The sequence below is a fragment of the Scyliorhinus canicula genome, chromosome 13 (assembly GCF_902713615.1).
Source record: "Scyliorhinus canicula chromosome 13, sScyCan1.1, whole genome shotgun sequence".
In the NCBI taxonomy this organism is placed as follows: Eukaryota; Metazoa; Chordata; class Chondrichthyes; order Carcharhiniformes; family Scyliorhinidae; genus Scyliorhinus; species Scyliorhinus canicula.
In genome coordinates this window covers 88,382,054-88,394,217 of record NC_052158.1, presented here as the reverse complement: position 1 = coordinate 88,394,217, position 12,164 = coordinate 88,382,054, and the positions used below count along the sequence as shown (strand labels likewise).

At 47.5% G+C, this 12,164-nt stretch overlaps 1 protein-coding gene across 1 annotated transcript in view; it reads left to right on the top strand.

Moving 5' to 3' along the window:
* Positions 1-4,523, top strand: part of epha4l (eph receptor A4, like) — a 145,438-nt gene extending 140,915 nt beyond the window's left edge. Inside the window, exon 18 of the mRNA XM_038815627.1 lies at positions 3,502-4,523. The gene's annotated coding sequence lies outside the window, so the exon portion shown is untranslated. The remainder of the gene's footprint in view (positions 1-3,501) is intronic.
* Positions 4,524-12,164: the final 7,641 nt, after the last annotated feature.

Below are 12,164 nucleotides of genomic sequence, written 5' to 3'. Positions count from 1 at the left end.
TATTTTGAGCGGAGTAGTCATTAACCACAGGAAAGCTCTTTTGCATTTTAATGACTTCTGAAAGATGGGCCCCAAAAGGTCATTTACATTTTAATGACTTGAAGATTATCTCACGGGTCTTGTAATTCCATGGGTAGGATTTTAAGGATGCATCTCGAGAGTCTGTACATAACATGCTACTGCCGACTCTCAAAATTCCACTGACATGTAACACTCAATTGGGCATTGATTGGCACTGGGCGGAACTCCCGTCTGTCTTTGGAAGGAAGTACCACCTGTGAGAGCTGCCGGCGATCTGATTGGCCGACAGCTCTCCAACCTGGGCAGGCACAATGCTGTAGTGGCCTGAGGTGGAACTGCAGCACCCACGGGTCTCTGGGCGGAAGGGTAGGGGATGCCCTGGGCGTTGCGAGGGGGGCAATCGCAGCATCGGGAATAGACGCGAAGTTCCAATATCCTGGAGTGGGGGTGGGGGCATCTCTGAGGTGGCCTACAGATTGAGGCGTCCTCCCGTTCCTGCCCGAGATGGAGAACAATATTTTGGCAGTTTCCCACCCTGCACTCTGCACTCACACCCGCCAGCCTAAAAATTAAGTCGAGGTGGGAAGAGGCCAGTAATGGCCACTGAGGGTGTTTATAAGTGGATGAGGTGGTTTCCTGCCCGAGGTCCTTCCAATCCCAAGCATGCAATTATGTCTAGGTTTTGATGGGCGTGTTCCAATTGGGGGAAATCCCATCCATTCAATCAAAAGCTCACCAACACCACAACCTCCCAGCTCTGAAACCGACTTGGGGGGAGTGTAAAATTCTATCATGTGTATTGATGAAAAAAAGTCACCTGACCTCTCAATTCCATTTTCATTCTTTGAATTTATCCTTCATAAATCCATATTGTGTGAGCATAATATCAATTTCCTTCACCATAAAATATCTGAGAGAAACATGTATTTTTTGCAAGTGAGCAAATTCAGGGTCAGCCACCAAAAGACCCAGATAAACTCAGTAAATAAGATAGTTCCATGATATTTATGTTCTCCTCTCCCAAAGTCATTGGGCGGGATTCTCCCATATCGTAATCGCCAAGCGGGTGGAGAATAAACTCCGACACACAAATCAAGGTCGACGGCGGTTTGATGCTGGTCAGTATGCTCCACCCCCTCGGAAATAGAATAATCACGTCGCGCGCCATTGCAATGGCGTTGGCGCGTCATCGGCCTGCCCTCCACGATGCTCCGCCCCCAATGGGCCAAGTTCCAGACGGCACGAGACATGTATGGTCTCAACAGTTGGGAACCCGGCGTGGCGAATGCGGACCATATCCAGCGCCGCCACACTTGGCTGGGATCTGTGAGTTGGCCAGGTGGGGGGGGCTTCCACGAGGGCTGGGAGGGGTGGCCTGTGGGGACGCAGATGACGGGTAGGGTCCACGCACGGCAGGGGCATGTTGTGCGGCGCGACCGCTGCAGGACATCAGCCGTGAGCATGCGCGGTCAGGGACCCAGCCATTCTCCGGCCGTTTTTGGCGCAGGATTGGGAGTTTTACCAGGCGCCGCTGCTCGCCCCTCACCGGTACCAGAGTTGGCGTGGGGTTCGCGCTAATTTTTTTCGTGTAGACCTCCCACAAATTCGCCGTTCGAGCTGGCCCTTAGCCTCTGAAATGGAGAATCCAGCCCATTGTCTCTTTATGGCTCCATTGCTATTTGGTGCTTTCTAGCATCACACCTGAGTGACCATTCCTCATATGTGGGCACATCTGGTTCTTTGGGAGAAAGTTGACATAAATACTTTCCTGGAGGGTCCATTTGATGAAGATCAAATGCACTTGATTTTTACACTCCTTAACTGAAGTAAACAATGGTCACCATGGCTGAGATCACATCACAAAGTACAGGTCAGAAGTCAGAGCCACAGCCCCATGTTCCTTAAGAAAAGAAGCATTGCAACTGATACTTTGTTTGTTCTCAATGGAGAAATAACTTACGACGCCCTTAATGTACCTCAGGTCTTGGATTTCAGTTAAGAGCAAGATACCTGAGGAGGCTTAACATGTAAAAGTTCCGAGAAACTGGGGCTGGATGGTAATTCTTAAAAGAAAATGTCTCACCTGAACAGTAAAGCCAGTGATTAAACTAAATGCATTATTAAATAAATATCATTAAAAATAACAGATATAGAACAATAATTTTCAAATTTAGAGACCAATACAGGCAGGAAGGGAAGGAATCTGGGGCGGAATTCTCCGACCCCCAGCAGGGTCGGGGAATCGCCCGGGGCCGGCGTAAATCCCTCCCCAGCAGTGGCCGGAATTCTCCGCCACCCGGGAATCGGCGGGAGCGGGGATCACGCCCCGCCAATCGGCGTGCCCCCTGCGGCGATTCTCCGGCCTGCGATGAGCTGAAGTCCCACCGCTGACAGGCCAATCCCGCCGACGTGGTTTAAACCACCTCTGGTGCTGGCGGGATTGGTGGCGCGAGTGGGCCCCTGGGGTCCTGGGAGGGGCGCGGGGCGATCGGACCACGGGGGGTGCCCCCACGGTGGCCTGGCCTGTGATCGGGGCCCACCGATTGGCGGGCGGGCCAGTGCCATGGGGGCACTCTTTTTCTTCCGCCACGGCTCGGACCATGGCAGAGGCGGAAGAGACCCCGCCTACCGCGCATGCGCCGGTGGTGACGTCAGCGGCCGCTGATGCACCGGCGCATGCGCGGACCGGCGAAGGCCTGCCGGCTAGCCCCGACGCCGGGCGGCGTAGCGCCAAAGGCCATTGCCGCCGGTTTTGGCGCCATCGGCGGAGCGGAAACCACTCTGGCGCGGGCCTAGCCCCTAAAGGTGCTGAGAATTCCACACCTTTGGGAAGGTCCGACGCCGGAGTGGTTGGCGCCGCTCCGCTACGCCGGGACCCCCCGCCCCGCCGGGTAGGGGAGAATCCCGGCCCTGATCTGTGTAAAATGTTCCACCTTCCTTGCTCCACATTCCCCAGTTACATTCCTTTATCCAAATGTTTGCTCAAGTCGGGCTTGATATTACTCAACCTCAGCGTCCTATTGTACCTGATCTGAACAAACTCCGCATCATCTCCAACAAAAGAGGCTGTCTATTTCTCCTTTAGTAACTCGGTTTCTCACCAAATACCATTCTGCTGGCAGCCTTGTGAATGCATTTGAGACAAGACTGTCTTCTTCACACAAAAAAATCCTGTAAGTAGTTGCTTACAACAATCCACAACTGTTTTTGTTGCAATTACAGAAAGACGAAAACAAAAATCATGTGACCTGTGCCCATTGTGATTCAGAGTAGTGACTTTGATTGATGATAACCTAGGGGATTATGTGTAGCTGATAAAATTGTTTCCAGCAAACAATACTCTATAAAGGCAAACTGGTATGGAAGAAAATGAACGCTAAACTAAATAAAATTGATTTAACGTTTAAATATGACATGAAACCAGCACTGTTATATTGTGAAACAATTAAAATAAGTCAATCATCCATTATTTTACTTCAGAACTGACTCAACTGCCTAATCAACCTCTGCGTGCAGCCTCTGGGATCTCCGAACAACAATCAACATGAAAAATCCCACAGGACCTAGTCCCACTAAGATCAGATCCAAGAAGGAACTTCACAGCTCTAAAAACATCGGCTTTAGACAAGCCCAAGTTCAAAGCAAAAAAATAAATCCCATGCTTTAAATATATAAAGTTCAGCATCTGTTCTGGAAAGTCACTAGAGGAATGTAGTGTGTAAGATAACTAACCTTTGTGGACTTCTGCATGTCACTGCTGCGCCTAGTGTGACAACCTGTTCAAAATACTATTAGGTATTAATAATGTATGGAATCTGTTATATAGGAACAGATCCCTGGACCTTTCACTGAGCTGTGTGTGCGTGTATTTTATTGAAGTAGCATTTCAAAATGTGCCATTGGAATTTACCATTATTTTGTATACATTTGATAATGTCAGAAAATTCTCAGTCATATCCAGCAGTCTTGGTCATTTTCTTTTCAGACCATTTTTCTAGATACTTAACAACTTGGTGTAAACTTTTGTTATAATATGTGACAAATATGTCATCATTCTTTCAAAGGTATCACAAACTGTAACCGATACTTTCAATTACATTTCACAACCTTCTTCTCTGTCTTGAACAGTGTGCTTCTTAAATGCTGATTTTAAACAAATGACATAGATCTATTTTTTGTATGCCTGCTTGGACCTGATTGGGTATATGCAAGACTATGGTCTTCTGAATAAAAGTGTACAGCATATTTTAATTTAGTTCAAACTGGAATTCTTCTAACAGTCCAATTTTTCCCCTTTGTACCTTTTTTTGATGAGTTAGGCATAGATTAATTTTTTTTCCGTTTTAATTTTTATTTTTTTTATTTGAATTTTAGGTACATGTAACTTATGTCATTTATTTATGGTCTTGAGAATCTTTTTGTACCTAGTTTGTACATTGTAAAATAAATAGTTACAAAAGGTGCACAGGAAGTGCATTCCAAATAAAGTAGTTACAGCACAATTCTTGGCTTGGGAGAATTATTAATACACAAATTGGCATAATTGGTTTCTGCACTTTTAGATTCCTTGCCGGGCAAGTTTCCACTCTCCTGGGCAGCTAGTGGTGATGGTGGAGAGAAGAGGTAAGACTTGGGCAATGTTGGGCTAAGGGAAGAAGGAGCAAGAACACAGAGAAACACTTCCCCTTGTAGGGGAGTCAAAGTGACATGATATTTTAAATCAGGAGCCATTAGGGGAGAGAATGTAAGAAACACGTCATCGTAAGAATAGGAGAAACTTGAACTCCTCTCTAATACAAAAAGCAGTAGATTTGATCTCAAATGTGAAATTGATAGATTTTTGCTAGTCAAGGCTGTTGAAGGGTGGCATGGTGATGCAGTGGTAAGCACTGCTGCTTCACAGTGCTGAGGACCTGGGTTCAATCCGGGCTCCGCGTCGCTATCCGTGTGGAGTTTGCGTATTCTCCACATGTCTGCGTGGGCCTCGCCCCCACAAACCAAAGATGTGCAGGGTAGGTGGATTAGCAGCTAATTGGAAAAAAATGATTGAGTACTCTAAATTTTAGGGCAAAAAAGACTATTGGTGGCTATCGAACCACGGAAGGTAACGGAGTTGAATCACAGGAAACATAATCTCACTAAATGGTAGAATAAGCTCGAGGCTGAATGGCTGACTGCTGTTCCTACCTGACCAATCATTTCATCAATGAACTTCATGTTTCACAGATAGACAAAGGAACCATTGAAGCCCAAAGCACAGAATAAGGCTGTCCAACATATCACAATCCCTTTAATCACACAATCTAAAAATTTTGTGTAGCCGTGCATCTCCTCCTGCTTCAAATATGAAACGATATTGTAGTCTCAGCCACTCTCTAAATTGTTCAGTGAAATTTGTTAAAGTCACTCAGTGATTTTAAACCAGGTCACTCACAGTTGGAAGATTGGACAGCCTTTGTAAAAGTGGCCATTTTCATCCATGTGAATAAAAACTGCACTCTTCAATGAACTGAGACAATGTGGTCTGAACACCTGTTACCCCTTCCAACGACATGTACAATGGGCTTGCCATTATCGCCTGGTGACTTATCCATTGGGTTCTACTCACTTTTTCAGAATTGATTTCATTTTTACTCATCTCTAACAATTCACAGCTAAATAGTTTATATATATATCTATGTATGTATTTTTGTCTTTTCTATTCGTATTCACTGTACTTGCCGACATTCTCCCTCCTGTGCTGAAGAGCTGACTACTTATTGGAAAACAATGGGTGAGATTCGCCATTTGGAAGACTATGGGCCGGATTATTCTGCACCGCCCGCCACACAATTGCCACGGGCCATGTACAGGTCTATTGACCTCGGACTGGAATTTCCAGTCGCCGGGCGGGCATGGTCAGAGAATCCCACCCTACGTTCTCCCACTGGAGGAGAATTGTTACATCAGGAAGAAATTCAGGGCGGGATTCTCTCAGCCCACGCCAGGTTGGAGAATCGCCGGGCCGGATGCGAATCGCATGACGACACCTGGACGGCGGTCCGCCGATTCTCCGGTGAGCAGAGAATCGGCGCCATTGGTGCTGGCATGGCGCCGGTCGGGGGCCGCTCTACGCGTACTTCCCCCGGTGATTCTCCGCCCGGGCTGGGCCGAGTGGCTGCCCAAAAGTGCCCGAGTTCCGCCTGCACTGTTCACATCTGACCTTACGCGGCGGGACCTCGGCATCCATCCTGTGGGGGGCAACCTGGTGAGGGAGACGGGGGGTTCTGACCCCGGGGGGGCCTCCACCATGGCCTGGCCCGCGATCAGGGCCTACCGATTGGCGGGCCGGCTTCACGTGGAGGGGGCCTCTTTTGCTCTGCGCCGACCCCTGCAGCCCTACGCCATGTTGGATTGGGGCCGGCGCAGAGAAGGGAGCTACCGCATATTCGCGCCGGTCGCAGTCCGCATGTGCAGACTGGCGGCGCCCATTTGACACCGGTATCGGCAGAAGTGCTGAGCTGGAAATTTACAGCACATAACTCTTGGTGTGGTTGATGTTTGTAAACATGGTTACAGCTCTTAAAGAGCGAAGAAGATAAATGAAACAAGGCTAACATTTGTTTTGTGGAAGGTGTCAATCAGATTCCACTATCAGAAATGAATCAATGGCTTGCTGCTAAAAGATCTGAGGGGTTTAAACACATGTCACCACTATTCCCTTTCCAGGGATGGACACGTGGTGCTTCAAGGTGAGTGTTACAACTGTAAATCTTTTCTACTGTCCCTGTCTGGACTAGAACATAGAACATAGAACATAGAACAGTACAGCACAGAACAGGCCCTTCGGCCCTCAATGTTGTGCCGAGCCATGATCACCCTACTCAAACCCACGTATCCACCCTATACCCATAACCCAACAACCCCCCCCCCACCTTAACCTTACTTTTATTAGGACACTACGGGCAATTTAGCATGGCCAATCCACCTAACCCGCACATCTTTGGACTGTGGGAGGAAACCGGAGCACCCGGAGGAAACCCACGCACACAGGGGGAGGACGTGCAGACTCCACACAGACAGTGACCCAGCCGGGAATAGAACCTGGGACCCTGGAGCTGTGAAGCATTTATGCATTTCTAGCTTCCAGACAGGGATATCATTTGTTGGGGAGGGTCCCTATTCCGGGGGGGGGGGTTCCCTATTCAGGGGCTCCCTGACTGTGGAGGGGAGGTTCTCCCTAGAGCATCTCTGTGGGGGGTTTCCTGTGGTGAGGTGGTTGCTGGGGGGGAGGGAGAGTGGCCTTCGAGTGGACTTTGGGGCAAGTTCCCTCAGGAGTTATCCCCTTGGCTCACTGCGAGATCCACCATGTCAGATTCATGTTTGTAGTGATCCGCGTGCGCCCGCTTGATTCCCGGACAGAAAAATTGCGAGAGCCCAGAGACTTTGGTGCCGGGCCAGCTAAGTAGATCCTCCCACTGGCACGGGGGCGTGAACCCCAATCTCGCCGCCAATGGGCGGCTAAAGCATCGCTGTTGTTTCAGCGCACGGAGCAAAGCTCCATTTCAGCTGGACGCCTGATCCTCTGCTCGATCGCGATCCACATTGCCGGCGGAGAATCGAGCTCTGTTTCTTTGGAGCTCCAGTCGTGCTGCAGTACCTTGGTCAGAATTCTCTGCCTGTTGCATTCACTTTCCCCGCTGGCATCGGGTTTCCTGTCGGCATGGGGTGGCTTCAATGGGAATTCCCATTGACAAGTGACGGGAAGATAGAATCCTGCCCCCAGCAAGCAGCATGCCACTGACAAACAGACGGCTGGGGAATTGGGAGAATCCAGCTGCTTGTCAAGTGGCCATTAATGGTGTATGATCCCTCGCTGTGTCAGCAGGCTGATTTCTTGCAGGCAATCTCATAGCCAAGTCCAATTTTGTCAGCTAATCTCCAGAGTAATACTTTTCAGCGACCCTTCAGGGAGATTGAAGCACTCCAGCCTCTGTTAAAGCACTGGCTGAAATTAGCCTAAAGCAGAAGAATAGGATTCACCTCTGATCATTTGGACCTGTATGATTCAGCTCGTCCATGACAACCTGGGTGAGCCAATGGAGAAACAACGTTGTTAAAAAGTAATACATTTGGTCATTGTTGCATGCAAATTGGCTGCTTGGTTTCCTACATTACAGAACTAACCATATTTCAAAAGCATTTCACTGGCTGTACACTTTGTATGGCCCCAAAGTCCAGGAAAGTAATACGTAAAGACAAGTTTGGCTTCAATAATTTATTTCCAGAGAATATGTCGAGCCTGTTTGAAATATACAAAATCAAGAATAATGTTGGAGGTGCGATTTTAATATTTATCACTGGGTGTAATATGGTTTCCTACTTTATATTGCATCCAATCAATAGAAAAGAAAATCAATATATTTTCCAAAAATATACTTTATTCATAAAATCTGGAAAAATACATCCAAAAACATTTCAATTTGGGCATTAGAGAAAGTGCAATAAAATTCAACTTCTCTCCATATCAGCATTTTGTACTCTGAGGTGTCTCAATACAACTGCAATGCACACAATATTTGTCATAGACATTCCGTGTCCAGGCTACAGCCTGAGGTCATCCCTGAGATCAGCCCATAGAGCACCAAAGTGCTGCTCAGGATGTACCTCCACAAAATCTACTGCATCACCTTCCAGATTTTCTTTGCAAAGGAACATTCCAGGGGGAATGTGGGTAGCAGTCTCTCCCCCAATCCAGTGGCTAAGAGAACAACACTGAGACTTTAGGTGTGTAGGAAGAATCTGACAGGTAGGGCCTGACTCATCACCAGTCAAGCTACATCTCTGTGTTTGAAGGTTCTGGTGATGAGACATTCTGCCAAATGACATTGACAGCCTGCCCAGGGTACAATCCGGCATAATCCGCCATCTTTTCCCACAGAGCATTGAGGACATTATGCGCGGACCACTGTCAGATGGAATTGTTGTCAATAGTATTTTTCCACAGAAATGTTTCCATGAGGACCAGGTTGTATGGCATGGTTCAACTGTTTGGAGCCATCAGTGACAACGTGGCAAAACCCATTCATCACAAGACTGGGGACAAGTAAAACCACAATATATAGTGACACTTGTTTGCGCATCAAGGGTCTATGCACAGCTTGATGTAGCTACACAAAAGGTGGCCATCAGAATGAGTGTGACATTGACCATTTTCTTCCTCCTCTATCAAGAGTTTGTACATGGTGCTCCTGCAGGAACAATCCCTCTTTAATCTCCTATAAAGTGGAAGATGGGCAGCACGGTGGCACAGTGGGTTAGCCCTGCTTCCTCACGGCGCTGAGGTCCCAGGTTTGATCCCAGCTGTGGGTCACTGTCTGTGTGGAGTTTGCACATTCCCCCCCCCCCCCCCCGTGTTTGTGTGGGTTTCGCCCCCACAACCCAATGTGAAAGGTAGGTGGATTGAACACGCTAAATTGGCCCTTAATTAGAAAATAATGAATTGGGTACACTAAATTTATTTTAAAAATCAAATATAAAGTGGAAGATGGCTTAGATACAGGTAAACAGATAATGGAATCTGAGTGGGATAAAGATGATGTAATTAATGGGAGGAGGCATGTCTGACTGTAGTCTGATATAGATTTTTGCGGTCTGCTAGCAGTATTTAGGTTAAGCAGCAGTTTTACCAAATGCTGTCATGTTGAACAGGAGTCATAAAAAGACAGAAGGATTTGCAGGCTCTTCCTGAAAGGGTTTCTCTCTACTTTTGTGGAAGGGAATCGCTACAGAATAGTATAGCAAGTATCCCTGTGTTTGCTAACTTTATTTAGAACTGGCTTTTGATCTGTAATCTGCTTTGTTTCATTGGAGATAGAGATAGTATAAGTTAGTAGTTAAAGTGTTGCCTTTTGTTTTAAGAATTGTTTAACTTAAAGCTATTTTTTGTGATGTTAATGTGGTTATTCCTGTGTTAATACTGTAATAAGGTTTGTTGTGATATAAAAGATCCCTATTTGTCAGTGGAATCACTCCTGGAACAAAGTATTCTTTCCTGAGTTTTATACATTGAAAGAACTGTTGGGATTTTGTCAGGTTTCCCAACATAAATTGGGGTTTGGTCCCGTACCGAGGCAATATAGATATCAAATAGACATTCAACCACTCCACCACCTTACCATAACAATATAGATATCAAGTAGACATTCAAGACCTCCACCACCGTACCATAACAATGTAGATATCAAACAGACATTCAAACGCTCCACCACCAATGAACAGTGGCAGCCGTGTGTACCATCTACAAGATGCACTGCAGTAATTCACCAAGGTCTCTTCAAGAACACCTTCCAAACCCACGTCCACTACTATCTAGAAGAACAAGAGCAGCAGATATCAGCAGAACCCCACCACTGGAGACTCCCCTCCAAGTCACTCACCATCCTGACTTGGAAATATATCGCTGTTCCTTCACTGTCGCTGGGGCAACATTCTAGAACTCCCTCCCAAACGGCACAGTGGGTGTACCTACATCTCAGGGACTGCAGTGGTTCAAGACATCGACTCACCGCCACCTTCTGAAAAATATCTAGGGATGGGCAATAAATGCTGGCCTAACCAGCGACACCCACATCCCGTAAATGAATTTTTAAAAAATCATTATTGCGATTCCTAAAATTTTAAAACTAGACAAAGATCTTTTAAAATGGTTGAAGCTATCTTTGTCTGATCCTTTGCCCTTGAACAAAATGAGCTTCATTGCAGTATCAGGGAAACTTGCCACTCATTAACTGTGAACAGACGCGAGCAACGCCCTTGTGGGGATGCACAGAACTAGTTTAAAGTGAACTATATGAAGGCTTTCTGCATTTCCTAATCCAGGTTGACCAACCAGAGTCTATTTCGGATCCAATGGCACTCCTCCGATTCTCTAGGGACTGGAGAACCGCCGGCAATCGCGCGCGCAGTTGATGAGGTGCCGGTCGAGGGCCATTGAAAGAGTCCCCCGCGGCAATTCTCCGCCGGCAACTGGCCGAGTTCCCACCAGCATAGTTCACTCATGGTCCCACCCAGCAGGCACTTGCAGTGGCGGCTGTGGACTCAGTCTGCGGCCGCCCTGGTGGTGGACGGGGGGGGGACCCGTCACCGGCGAGGGTGCCTCCAGGATGGCCAGGCTCGTGATCAGGGGCCGCCTATCAGCGGGCATGCGTGATCTGGGGGTGGCCTATATTGTTGGGGCCTGTCCGCAGTGAGGGCTCGCCATGTTGCATGGGGCTGCCGCCGGGCGCATGCGCAGACCCCTGGCCGGAAGTGCAGAGCCCTATATCAGCAGCCAGAGTTGCGAGAACTACTCCGGGGCCCTGCTAGCTCCTCTCAGGCAGGAGAACCACTCTGAACTTTCTCCAGGAAAGTCCAGAGTGATTTGTGCCCGTTTTCTCATGAGCATGGGAACATCGTCCCATTATCAGTGAATTCTGCGCACCATCTCCTTCCTCTGCAGTCTCTGCACTGTAAATTTTCATTTTCTCTATCCCATCTCCCATGTTTTGAGAGTTCATCCTATCTCTAGTTTGCAGTGAGGTTGGGTCACACCAAAATTGAGGGGCTGGGAAGTATGCCACTGTTTACACAGGGGGTAACAGACCAAAACACATTTCTGTTTATGGTGAAAGCAGAAATTAGTGCTGTTTAAATTAACCCCTTATAACACCTTGGACAGAATTTTGTAGTCCACATTCAGTGGTGAAATAGGCCAATTTCCTTATTTTTCTCCTTCTGCTGAGTGGAGGAATATGATGCTTTTGCTCACAGATTCAGGCATGGGGCCGACCAGATGTATACTCTCATACACTTCCAGCACATTGAGACCTCTCCAGTTCCACAGAGCCAAATAGAACTCCGCTGCTAAACTATTGCTTCCGGGAGTTTTACTCCTCTCTAAGGACCTGACGACCTTTGTCAGCTCATCTACAGTTAAAGGTTTGTCCAGCTTCTCTCGTTTTCTAAGCCCTCCGTGATTGAAGACAAGAAGGAATGGCAGGTCATGCTGTCCATGAGTTTTGTGATACACAATCCGGTACAGAAGGATTTGCTGATCCTCAGTATGTCAGTCTGCAATGGCATTACTTAGCTGTCTTCTTCCAGGCTACTGATCACAGAACTCT